Genomic DNA, 20,109 nt, shown 5'->3' with positions numbered 1-20,109 from the left:
TTACTGCAGCTTGGAGTCTAAAACTAATTTCCTGTAAAGCAGAATAATGTCAAACTCTAATCCTACGCTATGTCATATTATGAGACATTAACTTCATATTTCAGATTTTTCCCTAACACAAGCTGTGGTCTGTTAGAAACTTTACTTATCTCAGCACTGGTTGCCCTGTAAATAGCACACTGTGGTCACTAAGCTAGAAGTACAGCACGTTCTCAAGGGTATTTCTTTGCATGCATTGAGAATCTCAGAGAGTTATGTTAAATGAGGCCTGAGACGAGACGAGATAAAGCAAACGAGAGACATGGAGGCCGGAGCGCTGCTGTGTACCGTGAGGCTCTGTGAGGGTGCTCAGCGCACCTGTCCAGCTCTTTCACAAAGTCTCTATTGTTCCTCGTGGCTCACCTGTCCGTGGGTAAAGGGGCCAAACGACAGACCTGATTTAGCCTGGATTCCTGCCCCCCCGTCTCAGCTGACCCTCCCTCTACGGCCCTGTAACCCTTCCCATAATCCCACCATAACAACATCTCACTGCTAATGCTTCTGTGCTCCACTGCTCCCTGAGCAAGGTCCATCATCCTCCTGTAATAAACCGCTTCTTATTACCGTTAAGCATTTGAGGCCCTGTCTACATGAACACAGGTATTTTCAAAACCACACTTTTATCTATGCGGTTTAGCTGTTTGTCCAGTGACTGAAACTGTCTGAAACAAGTTTTTCGATCATGGCATCATTTTTGACAAAGTTTTCTCCTTTCTGATTGGTCCACATAGCAGAAGATGTGAATGAGGCAATTTCTGCATGTTCGTGACCAACATATCGCATATTGCATATTTGCTCTGCAGGACGCTAATCCAGCTCTGTTCTCATTTTTGCATTGACTTGTATGCAGTTTACTCATGAAACTACTTAAGGTGTCAACCCTGAGGAGATTAAAAAAAAAAAAAAAAAAAAAAAAAACGAAAGTTGGGAAAACCCTGGTAATAAAAATACCCGTGTACTTGTGGACATGACCTAATTCTACATGATTTTAAATGCTTGGCATGCTATCCCAGTAGAAAGCCCTGAGCTCAGAATATTCTTGTGCCCGGGGCTCCCTCTCATTTGAAGGGCAAGAGGGGAGTTTGAGCTCAGGTAGGTCTTGAGAACTCTTCTGCTTGTGAACAGGTTAGGAATAGCTGAGGTAAAAGTTTGTCTTAAGTTACTTTGGAGTAGTCAATCTACATATAATGTATGTCTTTGGGCGGTGAGAACCTGGGGAAAACCCATGTGAGCACAGGGAGAACATGCAAACTCCGCACAAAAACTCACTCTGGCCCGCAGAGGGGTCGAACTAGTGGCATTCTTGCTGTAAGGCAACAGTGCTAACCACTGGGCTGGTGTGCCACCTTATCAGTAGAAGGGGGAATTATTCAAGATGAAGATGGGTCAAGTGGAAAACTGTGGTTATTTATAGTGAGTCAGTATTAATCTGACTGGCGCTATATGTGAAGATGATGAGAGACTAGCCGAGCTCAATCATAAGCACGTGAATCTCTCGAAATTAGAATTAAAAATAAACCGCACTTCAAAGAAAGGCCATGTTCACTCCTATGGAAGTATATGAAGCTGTCCTGAAGCTGTGTGTAACCGGCAGGTCGTGCAACATAGCGAACCCTGGAGATGTCATAGAAGTGATGCTTGTTTGAGCGCATTTAAAAACGAATGTGAATATTCAATGCGAATGGAAAAAGAGCTGTTTTTTCCTTTATAATTATTCTTTCAGTGTTAACTCCAGTGTTTCAGCTTGTTCATCCATAATGTAATTTTGTTAATAAAATATTATTATTATTTATTTATTTTTTTTATTTATCATTTTCTTGTCGGCTTAGTCCCTTTATTAATCCAGGGTCGCCACAGCGGAATGAACTGCCAACTTATCCAGCAAGTTTTTAAGCAGCGGATGCCCTTCCAGCCGCAACCCATCTCTGGGAAACATCCACACACACACTCATACCCTACGGACAATTTAGCCTACCCAATTCACCTGTACCGCATGTCTTTGGACTGTGAGGGAAACCGGAGCAACCAGAGGAAACCCACGCGAAGGCAGGGAGAACATGCAAACTCCACACAGAAACGCCTACTGAGCCGAGGTTCGAACCAGCGACCCAGCGACCTTCTTGCTGTGAGGCAACAGCACTACCTACTGCGCCACTGCCTCGCCCATTATTTATTAATAAGATGGTAATACTGTCATCCTTGGATTCTGATAATAATCAAAAGCATAAAACTTTTATTCTGGTTAAAAAGTTTGGATTTACATTACCGCTCAATTGTTTTAAGTTTTTTTTTTTTTTTTTTTTTTTTTTTTTTTTTAAGAAAAGGATTCTGTTTATCAAGGTGGCATTTATTAAATAAAAAAAATAATTGTTAAATGTTTTTTTACATTTTAAACAACTGCTTTCTTATTAATTGTGATTTCAAATGAAATGATTACCCCAGTAATTATTTCTTTTAATATTACATTAAAAAATATATTATTATTATTATTATTATTATTATTATTATTATCATTGAGTGATTTCCGAAGGATGATATAACTGAAGACTGGAGTAATGAAGCTGAAAATTCATCTTTAAAATCACTAGAATAAATTATCAAATTAAATTATAAACTACTTTTGAACAGTTTTTTTTTTTTAATTAAAGAATTAAATTAAAGAAACTAATCATATATGATACAATCAAAATTAATATTATTATATAAGTACCACTAAAAAGACCCACCTATTTATTTACATTTTTTTATTTTATTCTACAGCCATGTGTACTACTGGTCACCATGTGCTATCTTGACAGACATGTTAAAATGCACACATGCCATAGTGTGCGTATGTGTGCTCATACAAGCGCACACCTCATGTCTACCCAACCACAACATCCTCCTCCCCCCTGCATCCATACCCAGCGCCAAGCTCCACATCCAGGGGTTCCCAAGATCCCCCTAGACTCGTAACGCTGCGCTCCAGGCACCGAGCCAGCAGCGATCCATCAGCTTTAACTACTGCTTGAGCACGGTGCCAGGCTTAGTGCTGTTTTATTTTTACCGTGAACTACTGGGGACCTGAAGATACAGGAAAGGAAAGGGGGGAAGAGATGAAGAAGAGAACAGGATTCCGGCTCCTTTCTTTACATCAGCCAAAGTTAACAAAAACACCCTCCTTTTATCCACTGTTCCAGAGCAGAGTCCAGAGCACAGCCCACTCTGATGGGAAGAAAAAAAAAAAGGAAAAGCTTTATCAGGACCCTGGATAGTGAAGTTCCAGTGTATAAGGAGTACGCTTGGAATGATGCCTGTGCTTTGCCATTAATATTTAAGCTGACAGGGAAACGTAATATTTATGCACATATTTCTATTTCTGGAGATATAGTGGAGTGAGAAAGACACTGGAATGATTTAGAAAAGCAAACAAGCTGATACACAGCACATGCATATCTTCATTTTGAGCTTTGCGAAGCTATCCCCATTTACCACCTTTTTTGGGGGGTCAGAAAGCTAGTTTTCATTTCTGAGTGAAATAAACGAGTTTTTGTGAAAAGAGAGCGATTTCGAATGCCACAGCTTTAAGAATTACTATTGCAAATGTCAGATTTTATCACAATTGCATAAAAATTTTGCGTTTGTGAAATTTAAAGGTGCTGTGTGTAAGATTGACACCCAGTGGTTGAACCAGGGATTGCAGCCCTGGTTCAAAACAAATGCAAATGCAGGTTGCCAGATTGATGACACCAACAGTAGTGTGCCTGACTGTCGAATCTAAAGGCTAACTTAACCCTTGTTCTAGCTAAAAGCTACGGCACGCGGTAGAAGGAATATTTTCCATATTAAAATGAGTTTTGTTCTAACCAACACCTAAAATTTATATTTTAGAAACGACTTCTATTTCTTGCAGGTGAACAACAGAAAACTATGACAGTGATCACCTCAGGTACATCTCATGTCATGTTTCCTCTGGTGCAAACAGCCAAATTGCTTATCACTGCAAATCTTGTCATGTAGCAAAGCTACACACTACAGTCTGACAAATATTGCAGCTGTTGGAAAGCGTAATATACTTTTGAGGCTTTTATAGGCGAGAATGTAATTGTTTAGATGGCAACTGTGCAGCGCAATCCACAATCTGGCAACAGAGACCACATTATAAACCCTTGGAGGAGGACAAACCTAGCTTAATTTTATATTACAGCTGATCAAATCATTATAAAACTGGTAAGCCGATCTCTTTCCTTCTTATGTTGTAGTGCAATATTTATACCAAATTAATTGTAACGTGTTAAGTGTGAGATGGGACTCGTATATTAAGAATGTATGTATTTTGTGTTGGCTCCTTGTATAACTCTGACTCTCTCTTTGGTTTCTAATGAATCTCCTGTTTTCGTTACTGCAAGCTAGTTCGGGAACAGAAAGAAAGGAGGAAGTCTTGCATGTGTTTACTGTTTTTCCTTATTGCAAACACAATAGCAATCTATTAGTGTTCACACTGCTTTTTTTCAAGGTTAATTATTGTGATCTCTTGATTGCAACAGAATAATGGGAGATATCTTTGTAGACTGAAGACATTTCATGTCGTTCAACCTTATTATCTAAAAATGTCAGTAAAATCATCACTTTAGACATTGAATCATTCAAATACTAGCTGTAAAGTAGTGCTGCATGATTAATCATATCGCAATCGCGATGTCAGCTTATGCGATTACATTACAGCAAATCTTGCAATTATATTAAATAAACAAAATCGAAAGCAGTGCGTGAGCAGCGCGTATGGAAAGCAGAAGCAGCACGCAAGCGTTTGCCTTTCACACTAGCTGCATCTGCAGCTGCTGCAGAGATCAATCTATCTCTGTCTATTCTATGTAGTTACATATCTCTCTCTCTCTCTATATATATATATATATACAAATGCACCTTTAAAAAACGTTTTATCTGCACTAAGGCCCGCTGCATAGGCAGAATAGGCAAATGCTAAGGGCGCTGTACATCCAAGAGGGCGCCAGAAATGAGCGCAGTTAAGTTGGTTTTGTTTTCCATATTCCTGACACATTCAGTGTTAGACGGCAATAACTCAAAAACCTCTCACCCTAAAAAGATCTAAAGTGTGTTTCCTACAAAAAGACAAAGCTGGTTATGTTTCGCAGCTGTCTTTTTTTCACTCGACATAACGAGCACTGCTCCGTTTAAGCAGTCGCATTTGTTTAGCCAGGAGATCTCGCGCTGAGAGGAGCTCGCAGTAACGGACCGTCAGAAAAGTGCTTTTTTTTTTTTTTTTTTTTTTTTTTTTGCTCCGCTCAGATTTGGGTGTGTGTTTAAACAGACAGTACACTTAAAATACGTAAACATGTCCGTCTTGCGTGTTTTACTTTAAACACAACTAATTTTCTCTTAAATGAGCACAGTTACTAAAGTAGTCGAATGCTTCATTACATGAACACCTCTGTTATCAAACAAAATAATGAGAGATTCATTTGCTATTCTTCACTAAATAACTTTAGTAACTTTAATCAGTGTGCAAATACAATCAAAGATTTTATAGCTTTATTTAATTTAAGGCCATTTATTTTAATAGACTAAACCTTTTATTTTATTGTCAATATTTTCTAATGTTTGCTCTGTTTTCTATCATTTGAAGCTATTTGTTGTCCCATAACGTTTACATCCAGCGTTGACAGATTGCAAATCAATAAATAGCTATAGTGCTATCTGTAAGTTTTAATGTCAGCTAATGTTATGGAAGGGCATAGACGTTATGGAAAATAGTAATAGTAATGTAACTACCCCCATCAGTCCTTCCTCAAGCAAATGTGTAAATATTGAATCTATTCAGCTATAACATTAATTGCATTGGCATATTTATCTGATGTTTTTCCAGCTTGTAGTAGTCGATCAAAAAGCTATTTAGTTTCTTATGACTATACACACAGTGTAGAGACGGGAGAAAATGGATACAGAACAGACCAACGCTGAACTTGTGCCCAGAAAAAAAATGCTACCTCTGTTATTTGGTGATATTTTGGCTTCAGGATATCGTACGCTGAGCAGAATGAGGTTCAGTGCAAAATGTCAAACTAAAATTTCTATATCACGTAGCAACACGACAAATTTATATCAGAACCTGAAGCAGCACAGAGAAAAGTATGATGAATGCATGAATGCAGTAATATAAAAATATTAAAAAAAAAATGGGTATTTGTTTTATTTATCAGTACATTTGACTTTTTAATTTTATTTTAAAATTAATTTAATGTAATTTATTTCAGTAATGTAAAGATGTTACTGTTATTTAATTTTATACAGCTTTGTTTTAATTCAAAAACATTGTTCATTTCTAGTTGTTGCTAGATTGCACTGTATACTGTATCTCAGGTGAAAAAAAAAATCAGCATTATTAGTAATCTGTGTTTGCATTTTTCTTAATAACAAGCAAGTTGAGTCATTCCATTTGTTTATCATATCGCAAATCACAATTTTTACCTTAATAATAGCAATGTGATATTTTTCCCAAATCGTGCAGCCCTACTGTAAAGTGATGTTGGTGAAGTAGTTTCTGCTATTCTGGTGCAGATGTGAATGAATGGGGGAAGAAAGTAGAGAGTCATACAATACATACAATACATACAATATATATATATATATATATATATATATATATATATATATATATATATATATATATATATATATATATATATATATATATATAGTTTTTTCATTTATTTTTTTTTTTAAATGTGAAAAGGTAAAAATAAAAAACAAAATATTGAAATGTGAGATTTCTCCATTACATGAAAGTTGCAATTATGTGACTAACAAAAAAAAAAAAAAAGAACAAAATTATGCATCAATCTGGACAGGGATGTCACAAATATGAAACAGTCACAACTGAGATTGAATTAGATGCAGTGGCAATACATAGTCACAATAATGAAAATGTATTTAAATTGCAACTGGGACATATTTGGAAAAAAAATATTCAAATTGTGACTGCAATGTATTTCCAATGTTTTTATTTATTTTATTTTTTTGACTATTACTTTAAGATGCATTTTGAAAATGATGGATGAAAACACTTGCTATTGTAAGAGTTGTCAGTAATGTTCTTGAGGTGTGAATCCACTGGCTCTGTAACTACAGAAGAAATTCTTTCAGGTTTAATAATTTTCTCTCAACCTAGAGATTCTCATATGGGTCAAATTAAAGCCCAATCCATCATAAAGACTGCTCAATAGCATGCGCTTCTGCACATATTGGCAAGAGAACAAAATAAGACTCTTTTGACTGTCAGAAATTTGTCAGAAAAGGTCTGTCGTGATTTTCCAGCTGTATTGTAAAAAAGAGACTTTTTTAAAAAGTTACCAGCTGTGCCTCTGACCACCATCCAGCTAGAAAGAGCTCCCAATGTCCTTGTTTCATATTTAACCAACGTACCACCTTAAAAGTATCAGACCCACAAAAACTTATCACATGTAGAGGGGGAAAAAACTATATGAGGCTGGAAAAACTGAATTCTAGTGGAGAGATGGAGAAAACAATTCTTTCCCACGGGAGGGTGATACAAACTCTGGCTCTATTCAAAGAGTTTGGGAACAAAACGAACAAAGTGTGTTATTTTAGTGCTCTGTGTGTCTGCCATGTTTTTGGACTCAAAATATAGCATATGCGTCTCAAATAAATACATGATTAATGAGAAACAGTCATATCGCACTGATGTGGTGAAAGCTTGCCACACTTTCGGGAAGTTACCACCCATATGTGACTTCTTTACCAATGCCAAATGATTTGTGGCAGTAGTTTGGCTAAAGACACAGTGGCTCATGTGACACTTCTGAAACGGACTGAAACTTTATAATTTTAATTTAGATTTACTAGCAGTAGTGCCTATGCCCTGTCACTCTCCACTGAGGGCCAGACTGCCACCCATTCTCACTGACTGCGCTCAGGGTGGCATGCTAGAGCACATGGCGTACTTCATGCAGCATGTGTAACTGGCCATTTTATTAGGCAAGTCTTGCTGGTATGAGGTTGGATCCACTTTTGCCTTCAGAATTGCCTTTTACATTAGACATATGTTCAACAAAGTGCTATAATCATGCTTTAGACTTTGAAGATTGTTCATTTTGACACACTAGTAACAAACTATTGCTTTAAATTTGCCCCTGCACAACCGTGATGTAAATCTCCACTTCTCAAAATACCACTCTATATGGTTTGTGAAGACCCCTGTAGTATAGGGAACTCATGTTCAAGAAATCACTTTAAAATGATTTGAGCTTTGTGACATGGGACGATATCCTGCTGGAAGTTTGGAACTTTGGATGATCAGACCTATACTCAAGGAAACTGTGTTTATGTAATATTTATTTAGCACATTTATTATGTATGGGGGGGGGGGGGTCTCTCTCCCCACCACCACCAGTGTGCAGCATCCACTTGGGTGATGTGACGGCAGCGACAGGACAACGGCGCCAGTGCACTCACCACACACCAGCTATTAGTGGAGTGGAAAGAGAGTGAAAAAGCCAATATGGTGGATAGGAAGATTTGGAGGCCAGGATGGTAAAGGCTGATGATGGAAACTTAGCCAGGACACCATGGTTACACCCCTACTTTTTACAAGAAGTACCATGGGATTTTTAATGACCACAGAAAATCAGGACCTCGGTTTAATGTCTCACCTGAAAGACTCCGCTCACTGACAGTGTAGTGTCTGCTTCACTATACTGGGGCATTCGGATGACTAACATCACTTTCAACAGCAACCTAGCTTTCCCATGTGGTTTCCCATTCAGGTACTGACCAGGACAGCTCTGTTTAGCTTCACTGAGTCACCAGTCTTGGACTGCAGAATGATATGTTTAAAGTCTGTGGGATTCAGACAATCGAAGAGACTTTTATTTCAGTATGTTGACGTACATCCAACTGAAACGGAATATTGAGTAAGGGGCAGGCTGTTTTTTTGCACTTCATTTACTGGCAGCAAATTAACGGCTAGAGGGCCATGGCTAAGATTATGGCTAAAGCTGCCAAACTGATGTCAAGAGAGAATCCGCTATTCCTAAAGAAAATCCAGAAAGAAAATGATCAGATTTTGAAGATTACTAAAAATATATATTTTTTCAGTGGATAAACTAGAACGAAGTGATTGTTCACCTACGGAATAACAATTTTCACTAGCAAAATTAACAATGTAAATTTTAATTTTATTTAAATTCAATTAAACTGTATTTATAGAGCGCTTTTACAATGTAGATTGTATCAAAGCAGCTTAACATAGCAGCTTTAGCAAATTGAAAATGCATCAGCCCAGTTTTTAGAGTTGAAGTTCAGTTTAGTTCACATCAGTGTGGTTTAAATTTCACTGCTGAAAGTCCAAACACTGAAGATCAAATCCACTGATGCACTGCCAAAATAAAAACAGGCTTAGTTGGGCATGACAATTTCACTTCTGGCCAAACTTCCTGTGCAGAGCTGCAGTCTAGGTGCCGGGGGCTGGATAATGCTGAAGATCCATCATGGAGAAGCTGCAGGTGTGAGTAGGTCACTGGCGGGTGTTCACGCCGGCCCACAGAATCAATGCAGGGACTCGTCTATCACTGGGGTCTTTCGAGAATCCAATTTCTGACCTTTTTGAATGTTGTAGCAGAAATCAAGACTCAGACCAGACAGCATAATTCCAATCTGCTATTGTCCATTTCAGTTAAGACAATGTGAGTTGTAGCCTCAGTTTCTTTTAATCACTGAGCTGCTACTCACTATATATTTTCTCTTTTTCAATACATTCTCCATGAACTTAAAAACTTGGTGCAGCCCAGGCTCATTGGAAATACTTGTATTAGCCTACATTCTTTTGTGAAATGTTAAACATTTTGCGCTCCAGGTACGTTTCCTTGCACATTTCTGATGACTAAACCTCTAGTGGGCACTGTCTAAATTTTAATTAGTGTATGTGTTTGTTGTGAGGTGGCACGGTGGTGCAGTGGGTAGCACTGTAGCTTCACAGCAAGAAGGTCACTGGTTTGAGCCCCGGTTGGGTCAGTTGGCATTTCTGTGTATAGTTTGCATGTTCTCGCTGTGTTTGTGTGGGTTTCCTCTAGGTGCTCTGGTTTACCCCACAAGTCAAAAGACATGCAGTATATGAGTTTGTTCACACTCTGCCTGTATTAACATAAATGCTGTATTTTAATATAGCTAATTTTGATTAGATTTAACTGACAGCCTTTTCTTCTTTTTCCGCGGTTATGCGACATTATATTTCACACGCATATGCAAGGTGACTGAATATGAAATTAAAATACAAAACTTACTGAGCCATTAAGTAAAAAAAAAACAATACAGTTATACTTTAAAGCAGAACATTGACGTTTTGAAACAAAAAAACGGAACTGAAACTAAATTATTAAAAATAAACCTGCCAGACCTAATTTATGTCCTATTTTAATTATTTATTTATTTTCATTATTCGTTTATTATTATGTACTATAATTGAAACATAAAATGAGATAGTAAAATATAATCAACAATGAAAATGTAAATAAAAACGTAAATTAAAAACATAAATGAAAATATCTTGTCTTAGTCCTATCAAAATAGCAAACTACATCTCTCTATATTTAGACTAAAAGACTGCTTTATTTATTTATTTATTTATTTATTTATTTATTTATTTATTTATTTAAGACTACTTATTTGTACTGAATGTTTATGCTTTCACTTTAGTTGTCTTTCATTTCTTCAATTCTATTTTCCAAAACGAATCCTCTTTGCACTTAAAAAGTTTACAATAAACAGGTAAACAAATTTTAAATGTAAGTTGAGGTGATCGCAAGTTCACAACTGTGAGGTGATGTGCTCTACCGGCAGGATAATCTATATTATTTTGCTGTTTTCTATATGCGCACGTTTAAGATTTGAGATAATAACATTGCCATGATAGTCAAAGAAATCAAAACATTATTTTCACCCCAACGCAATTTAATCGGGCACTGAAGGCTAATAACTTAATTCTTATATTTGCTTTTTGACTTCTCACCATGTATCTTTTCTACAGCATAGTATAGTGTAAGAGCATGTCTATTACCAGAAAAACTAAATTAAAATTATATTTTAATTGATCACATCACATCACATACAGTAAGCTACGCCTACAGAACAGTCTGTTTAGCATTGTGAAAAGGCAAAGCTGAATATCTGTGGTTAAAGTGCCACCCAGCGGTCAAATGCTGCTGGCGCATCAAGTACCGCCGTCGCCGCGGTATGAATGGCGGCACAAGGAACACATTGAAGTAATAACATCTGTAGGTAAATTGGGTACGCTAATTTGCCTGTAGAGTATGTGTGTATGTCCTGGTCCTCCAAGTTGGGGGTTGGGCGTTGGGCTAATGACCCACCTCATAAAAATTTAATGTTGCGAAACAGCAACATGGCACAGCTAAATATTAACTTCGATATAAACAGCCCTGGGAGTAACTATGTGTTTGGTGTATGTTTCAGATACATGTCCTTGTACAGTACAATTCCATGAAGTGCTTTTCGTACACATCACCTAGCGAACCACTGTACTAAACCCTTCCCTAAACCAAACCAATAGGGTTTTCAAAAGCAACCATAGGAGAAAAGTGCCACCACTATGATTTGAAATGGCTTTTTGTGGAACCGTGCTTCTGGACTTAAACACAAAGTGAGCGACGCCACAAACTGAAAATCTGTACAAGTGGCGAAGTCAAGTATGCTACATCGAAGTCATGTGAACTTGCTGTGCTTTATTTAATTCTGCATTGAAATGCATTAAAATGCAAATATATTTAAACTAATTACAATCTTGTAATTTTATTGGTCTAGGATTAATCATTTCATTTTTTTTTTCAAATGATATACATAATACATAATATACATATAAATACATAAACCACATGGCCAGTGGAATGCTATGAGTAGCACTTCTCTTGTTTTTTTTTTTTTTTTTTTTTTTCAACTGTGTGCAATAATGAGTGTGTCTGGAGTATTTATCAAACAGATGAATATATGTTGTTGTCAATGTAGTCAAAGTTTTTGTAATTATTGATGGGATGACCAATACAGAATGTTTATATATATATATATATATATATATATATATATATATATATATATATATATATAAAGAATGCTGCTCTTGACTGAAGTTGGGTTTCCCAGGAGTTGGTTAATGGCAGACTGCACAGGATAACATTGGTTAAGACCATGCACACGCATGGGAGACAATGGAGATTGCAGAGGCAGGTAAGGGAATGCAATAGCATGAATCCTTCTCCATATTGGAAACTGGAAAATGTGATGAAATTATTCTCCTAGGTAAAGGGAAATTACCCTTTAAGTGTAATTAAGGGGCTTTATGCAGCTGGGCAATGCTTCTCCTGCTGGGAATCAGAGAAACTAAAGTTGACAACAGATACATATTAATTTGCTTTTAATAAATCTTTGCAAAAGACCTTTGAAAATGTAAAGGTTAGGTGAACATTCACCCCAAACCCTTCTCTACACTTCCATGATGACTTTCCCACATATATTAAACATAAAGGTTTAAGCTAAATCCTAGTGTGACAGCAGTACTTTCTTCGAGTTATGGACTAAAGAGTAGGGATGAATTATGCCAGGTCATGTTTCGGAATTCAGAAGAGGGCCACTTTGGACTCTACTGTATTAAGTGATTGTGGTCACACTTCTGTACATTTATAGTTATGTATACTACAGGGTTTCTGAGTGCTTGATTCTGATTGGCTGATAAGGATTCTAAGGTAAAAATCCAAAATCAAACAGGTGATCAGGGGTACCTTAACGTATTGGCGCTCTTTGGGTAAGGGATTTATCAAAATAAACAGTAAAGGAAAGTCCAAGGCACTCGAAAAAATATTAAAAGCCCTAATTGACATGGCTATTCCTTAAAACTGTGCATGCCTATGCATTTCGGCAAACCTTGTATTTATCCGGGTCACAGAGATAAGAGGCATCTGGAGTTTTTTTTTTTTTTTTAACATACTATGGTCTCATATCTCACTAGAATATCTAAACAATATCAAAATAATGTACTGAACACAATGTTAATTCAACAATCATTAATTATACAGCAGAGAAAAAGTTGAAAGTTGATAATAAAATTATTACAAAAAAGATGAGTGTTCTACAACATAGACAAATTATCTGTAAAAACTACAACAAAGGTTCTGCCTAGCCAAAACAACGTAAGAAGACGGAATTGTACAAAGCCTGGGTAATCATCAACAAGCAAAACAACTGCAGTTCTGCAGTTTAATTACCATATTTAACTGACTTTTCTGAAATCACGGCTCAAATCAAAAACGAGTAACATGTATGATTCAGCATAGTGTGAACTTGCCTTAAATGAAATGATAACTGTAGAGTCGAGCATTTTTAATTAGGTCCTCACTCCATTCAGCTCTTATTATGGCTGTTAGCCAAAGACATCTGCGGTTGGCATTAAAAGCAGTGTGGTGTACGGTAAAACTTGAGTTTTCTACTTTTGGACTCGCAAATTTGGCATCCCACTGCACAACACGACATGTTTGCTATTGCAACCGGTCTTTTTTTTTTAGTAACCGCTAAGTGCGGTTGAACCCGTGTGACATCATGTGTGACGTAAATTAGTAATTCCCCTATTCCTCAAGTAATGCAATGTGAATGTATATAAAATGAATCCACAAAAAAAAAAAAAAAAAAATGCACACCTGCATAGCTTTGGCATTGTGAACGCAGCACTACCTCAAGTGTGCACTGTAATGCAAAAATTCAAAATGTATTTAATTGTAGTCAGGCAGAAGACACAGGGTCTCCAAAGGTCAGAAGCTCCAAAGCAAACATTTAACGAGGGAACAATCTGTGCCACAGACAGAAGTGTTGAGTAAGTGCAGGTGACTTGTGCTGAAGATGTAGCCCAGAGGCAGTCACATTGTGATCCGCTGACCTGCCGTGAACGCCATTAACACCTTCAGGAACCTGCACGGCACGCCAGGCCATCAAGCCCTGCGCCAGGGGCCAGGGTGGACAGGAAAGACTCAGTTTAACCAGACGATTTGTTCATACAAGGACGTAAAACAGTGGAGCTCAATTCTCACCTCATATCCAAGCACAATACTCCACTAAATATTCATCCTTAAAGCTCATGGTGGAAAAACTTAAACAGGAGGCAGTAAAAACCCCTAAGCCCATATGTTTGGTATACAGTTGGTTTGCGTGCCGTTGTTGGCAGTTTTGTTTAAATGGTGTTGGGGTGATATTAAAATGCATTGTCCTGAAAAGAACTAGGCAGTTGCGTTTAAAAGAATTTGGCCATAATTAAAAATCTCAACGTAAAGTTGACTGCCAATTCACACAAAGGAAAAAAACAAAGGAGAAAAGGGGATCGGATATAGTTCTGGACGACAGATGGATGTTTATAACGGTTCTGCATTGGCTGACATGCTCTGATTTAGAATTGAAAAACACGCTGGGAGAAATTATTCATTTCCGTATATTGGTTTGTTTAAACAGTTTTTTTTTTTTTGTTTTTGCACGATAAAGTCTCCCAGCTCTGTTAACTTGCTGAGAAGAACCCTTTAAAACGAATACGTCAAATATTTCAGGCAGGTTTTATGAAACTGAAGTGATATAAAATAATGATTAGCCTTTTAAAAAGGGATAATCTGGCAAACAGTGTCACCGTCACAATCCAGAGATGAGCGACAGGGATATGTATGTGTTTACTGACAGGTGTGCAATACTGGTAAGGTTAACTGAAAGACATAGAATGTAATTTGGATGAGTTTTCGCAGTGTTGAAAATGGCAGTGCTCTAAAAAGCACAGCTCTGAGCACTTCAACTATCGGAGCAATAGAAAAAAATGCTGAATACTCAGTGCTTCGTGTAAAACACATGCTCAGCTCCTCATTACACTGCAGGCAGTTTAACACACAGCACTACCATTGACAACAGTAAAAAATTCTCAACTCAAGAAAAATGCTTTGGTTGACACTAAAGATGTGTCCTGCCTCACTGTGAAGAAAAATAACAGAAAAAAACAGTATTAACAAGCTATTAACTAGCATTACTAGCTTAATAACCTACAAATTAACTGTTCATTAATATTTAATATTTATATAAGTTGGGTTTGGGTTTTGTGTAGGATTAGGGATGCAGAATAAGATCATATTTTAGAACTACCAAATGAACCGTTAATATCTTAATAATAAGCAGGTATTAGGCCAGTAGTAATAGCGTTGTAATTGTGACCTAAAGTATTACTAAAAACCCTTATGAGTGAAACAATACGACTGTAACCTCACCCGGTATAGTGCCACTGGGACTCCACCCTGGATTCAGATAGTAATTAATAGCGTGACCATAACCATACCTGTCAACATTCGTCTCTGACAATCTGGGAGACGGGGGGGGGGGGGGGGGGGGGGGGTGGAGTGGTGGGGATATCTAGATATCTGTACCAGTACTGAGACTTTCCAAGGGGTGGAAAGTGCAGGAACGTGTTGGAAAATCGTGCTGGGGGTTACATTGTAGCACCGGGTTTCAGCCAGCCGCAGCGATCGGCTGATCTGACAGCGTTACAGATTGTAACGAATAGCTGAGGAGCAGGGGGAGGGGGTTGGAGGGGTGGAATTACGGGTGTTTTCCGGGAGAAATAACAAAACTGGTGATGGGTCTGAAATAAGGGAGACTCCCAGGAAAAAAGGGAGTGTTGGCAGGTATGACCTAAACTAAGGTGTTACCAAAAACCCTTATGAGTGAAACACCAAAAACAGACACTGAAAACAGGCTCCACCCTGGATTCAGTCTCGGGGTTGATGGTTGCATGCAAGCACCAGATGGCAAGGAGTTTCCCCATGGAACCCGGCCAGGCAGAGCTCAAAGGACCATGACCATCCTCCTGTAGACCCACCAACTTCAGGAAGTGTCATTGTGGATCGAGCAGTTGTCAAAGGTCAAGGCCATGAAGACCCAATCTTTGGACACAGAAACTGGCTCTTTGGGGGGGAATGAGCTTAGGGATGTTTGTTTAAAAAAAACCTCAATTAATATTAATTTATTGCTTGAGTTGTTATATCATGCCAACCAATTGTTATCACATGTTGCTTGTGTAATATCATAAAGACAAACTTCTTTCTTTCATAACTTGGATTACGGTCAATCTAACTGCAGTCTAATAGGCTCCATAACGCAGTGAAGGCTTTGGGAGTCTTAAAGAACTTTTTTTTGTAGTTTTTGTGAAGTGTATGAGATACCAAGAAAGGTCAGCTCATTAAATTTACAATTACAATATAATTGCAGACAATAAATACTGCATGTTACATTATCATACTAAATAAAAGTAGAACTCATTAACTGAACATTTTCTAACTAACCATAACTAGAATGTTTTGCTAAACTGTATCGTATCCATAAGAAATCTGTGTATCCAAGCAGCCTGAAGTACTTCTTGTCACGGCAATGGCTAATTCTGAAGTCTTATTTCAACTCGGGTCTTTAAATGTTCAAATTTATAACCATAGAGGGCAAGGTCCAAAAGACCTGAAGGAGAGCTTCAAACACTTACTCCTGAAGAAACCTTTTAGGAAAAATCATTTGGCCAAAGGTCTCACATCATTACAATTCATCAAATAAAACACGAACCCCGCAGAGATTTAGAAAGATTTCTGGACTCGCTCGGCGTGCTTGAAATTGCAGCTAAAGCAAGCTTGTGTTTCCAACTCTCAAACACATGGAGCGTGTTCTCACGACCGAAGTCATCAGATGAAGGCCAGCTCCAGTTTTTTTGAAGCCATTTGTTTTGTTTGCGATATCAAAGATCTGAAAACAAATATGATGGCAGGCTGTCTCCATCTGAAGGCCTTGTCGACTTGATCTAAGTGCTCTTGAAGAGTGTGAAAATAAATCCAGACAGCATGGAGCACATTCATTAAACATGCATCCAGGCCTATTAAAAACCCATTGATAATGGATGGAATAAACATCAGGAGGAACGAAGCGAACATCCATCTCTCCATTGGCATTCGGACTCATGAGGATGAAAGTGACAACTCGGTTTCCAAAGCATCTCCTGTAGTTGTAGCCAATGTCTCCAGGACAGACGCTATGAAGAAATCCAAAGCAAATCTACATGTTCGAGCATGTCCCATTCTACTGTAAGTGCACCTCAAGAGCTTGATTTCTTAATCTGATATTGTGTTTGTATTCATGTATACACAGGTGTATCAATTGATGCTGATGGGAGATCAAGAAACTCTGGTTTTGAAAACATAATTGCGAACATCCATTATCTAGCCAATCAATGTTTGTTTATTCATTAATTTTTTTTATTGCCACATTAGCAACTTATGGCTATTTCATGGCAAAATGGATATACATAAAAATATTACATGATAAAAACAAATTCATAATACAATAAAAAGTTATCTAAACAAATATATAAAATATAAATAAATAAAATTCACACAAAAATGTATTCAAAGTTAAATATGATTTTCAGTTCAAATTTTGATAAATAATTTAAAATTCGTCCTGGTGGTACCGTTTTAAAAACGTCCATCAAAGTACTGTACTTATAAAAACTTTGTCTAATTGTATTCAAAAGGCCACATTCCAAAATGTTTCTTGGTAAGATCAGTCTGGCAGTAATCACATTTAAGTGGGTCTTCGTTATTGAGTAAATACAAATGAGTCAACCTAGAATGTCCAATTCGACATCTAGTGTAGTTAATCAATCAACAGTTTATCAAAGTTTTTTTATTTTTTTTATCAAAGTGGGTTTTATCAAAGATAAAAATTAAATTGAGAAACAATCCATGAAAAATATATACATATTCATTAAAAAATTAATAAAAATTTTTTTTTTAAATAAAATCACACATTTTCAGTTATCCAAACAAAAGTGGTCAGCAGATGCGCATAACGTTTCCCTTATGGTTTTAAACGGCAATATAATCAAAGATTTTAAAGTGAGCTGAAATCAACATTGAACATGTTCACATTGTTATTCTTAAAGTAAAGAATTAATCCGTAAAAGTTAATCCACAAAAAAAAAAAAAAAAAAAAAGTTTATTTTGGTAATCTTTAACCAAAGCCCAACCATTTGCTTTTACCTTGCTGACTTTCTGGCTTCCATCCGCTTGTTAAGTCATGACATGTGAAATACTGTTTCCGGGTCCAAGCCACTAACATTTGAATCGAGAAAATATTAATTTATGACCATTATGACCTTATTATCACAAATTAAAGTGAATTTTATTTAAAATGGTGTATACAAGATTCTCTGGACACGTATATTTTAACACTTTATAAAAAGATTCATCACTTCTGGCCATTATATATGAGGCATAGATGTATATGTTCCGATCGTTTATGTGCTTTGTAAACAATTATCATTACCATTTGTTGAGTCTCCCTATACAGTTTGATATAGCGCTTGGACCTTGATGGCGCTTCGCATGACATCACACTTAACAAGCGGATGGCAACTTTATATCAACATTCTTTGTTCCCCTGAAATTAAAACAATGTTGTTTTTATTTTAAATGGGAAAGAATTACTCTCTGCTTCACCCTAAATATGTAAAACATCAAATAAATAGTGCACATTTCAAAGCTCTGGATAGAACTTTTAACCATGCTCCTCTTACTATTAATTAGCTATGAGTGAATGATGTGCAAAAAGCAAGCCACTCCCCCTACTCAATATTCTTTTTCAGTTGCAGGTACATCAACATGCTTAAATAACAACATGCTTAAATAAGTCTCAGCAACATCCAGTAATCTATATCTAGGGCCATTCAAATCCTGCATCTACCACCAGGGCTGGATTAAGAACATATTGGGTCCATGGTTTTGCTATTATTATTATTATTACTACTACTACAACTACTACTAGTAATACAATGTATTTGCTAATTAAAAACATCTACTTTTACACTATATTTGGTTATTATAAATGTTTTATATTTTATCTTATTTAACTTAATCTTCAAATGTTAAACAGGCTGCCAAATTCAGCCAAAAAATAAAACTAATAATAAAATAAATAAATAAATAAAAAATATGGTCTTTTAAAACCTTTATTTTTAGCTCAGCAGAAATCCCTAAAATATCTTTAAAAGCCATGCTTTTAATCTCCTATTTTTTTTTTTTTCAGATCTATTGCCAGCGCCAATATTTCATTGCTTTGAATTATTACTGGTGTTTTTAAAAAGGTGAAATTCATTACTTCAAAACTTTGCTTTGTAACTGGTTCATTAAGATTTAAGCCATATATTTTCTTGAGAAAGATACTCCGCAATGATGGCCATTTTATAACTTGGTGTGTAGACGCTTCCATTACTTTGCACACTGTCTCGGTTATATTTGTTCTACAGTGCGCTTGGTTAGCCTACCTTTGACTGGACCATTCACAAAAAAAAAAAAATTGGACCCTTTTGGGAAAAAATGAGACATCTGGTGCAATAGTTTAGCCTCATCACTGTTTTTAAACATCAGCAAGCCGAAAAGAATTCTTCACATTATCAGCATGTGAAAGCATAGCGCAAAGAGGCATTTCCTGTGTCAGAGCAAATTAATTCTTCAGCCAATCAAAGGACCCCCCTCTTTTGTGGGCCCTGGGGCTTCAGCCCCACTCAGCCCTTATGTTATTCCAGCCCTGTCAACCAATTGTGCAGAAATCAACAGTGATGATGGGTTGTAATGCATGTTACCAGACTGGTGCTAAGACAATGCTTTGAGATTTGAGTATTTTGTCAGTTGTGTGAGGTGATGAGATTCACACAAGATCTAACAAATTCACAAACTTGGACAAAAAAGTGATTTTTCATAAGATAGGGCAGCTTTTGGAACGGTCACATATTGTACTACCCAGTAGCTTCATTTAACAGGCTAATTCAAAGTTTCCATGCAGATTGGCTGATATTTATAAAATAAGTAACTGAATCAAATCCTAAATGCATATTTCAAGGTTGATATTTCAGAAAAAAAGAAAAAAAGAAAAAGAAAGCAAACAAAATGTTTCAGTGAACTTCACCCCTGTGTTGCCTATTTTTGTAATTCAAAT

The 20,109-nt window shown here is 36.8% G+C and overlaps 2 protein-coding genes across 4 annotated transcripts in view; both read right to left on the bottom strand.

Moving 5' to 3' along the window:
* The window catches only part of znf469 (zinc finger protein 469), a 467,804-nt gene that overhangs the window by 143,151 nt on the left and 304,544 nt on the right, over positions 1-20,109 (bottom strand). The window contains exon 3 of one of the 3 annotated variants that reach the window (XR_015526593.1): positions 2,772-3,243. The exons of the other annotated variants lie outside the window; for them this stretch is intronic. The gene's annotated coding sequence lies outside the window, so the exon portion shown is untranslated. Of the gene's footprint in view, positions 1-2,771; positions 3,244-20,109 lie in introns of those variants that run through there. 3 annotated transcript variants of the gene reach the window in all.
* The window catches only part of banp (BTG3 associated nuclear protein), a 419,239-nt gene continuing 404,321 nt past the window's right edge, over positions 5,192-20,109 (bottom strand). Inside the window, exon 12 of the transcript XR_015525742.1 lies at positions 5,192-5,250. The gene's annotated coding sequence lies outside the window, so the exon portion shown is untranslated. The remainder of the gene's footprint in view (positions 5,251-20,109) is intronic.

The sequence above is a fragment of the Danio rerio genome, chromosome 25, assembly GCF_052040795.2.
Source record: "Danio rerio strain M-AB ecotype USA chromosome 25, GRCz13ab, whole genome shotgun sequence".
NCBI classification, from domain to species: Eukaryota; Metazoa; Chordata; class Actinopteri; order Cypriniformes; family Danionidae; genus Danio; species Danio rerio.
The sequence above is the reverse complement of the archived record's forward strand: the minus strand, read 5'-3'. Positions and strand labels throughout refer to the sequence as shown.